Here is a 221-nt window from a genome sequence, read left to right as displayed (position 1 = left end):
CCCCCCCCCTCCCCCAACAAACGGGGAGGATGAACTATAAAGGAAATTAGATTCGGCCCAGATATGCATAGATAACGATAATGATGCTACTGATAAGGGTAATTGTGATAATGAAACTGGACCCTACTATATCTCATATGTTTCTATAATATTTTGAAGTTAGATATGTGTTATTGCTTGAGGAGGACCAAATTAGGACGATGGAACTTATAATGCAACCG

At 39.4% G+C, this 221-nt stretch overlaps 1 protein-coding gene across 1 annotated transcript in view; it reads right to left on the bottom strand.

The window, feature by feature from the left end:
• Positions 1 to 221, bottom strand: part of LOC119593262 — a 21,591-nt gene that overhangs the window by 11,951 nt on the left and 9,419 nt on the right. The gene's annotated exons all lie outside the window — the stretch shown is intronic.

This window comes from Penaeus monodon, chromosome 32, assembly GCF_015228065.2.
Source record: "Penaeus monodon isolate SGIC_2016 chromosome 32, NSTDA_Pmon_1, whole genome shotgun sequence".
NCBI lineage: Eukaryota > Metazoa > Arthropoda > Malacostraca > Decapoda > Penaeidae > Penaeus > Penaeus monodon.
Note: the sequence above shows the minus strand (reverse complement) of the source record. Positions and strands in the feature narration are given on the sequence as shown.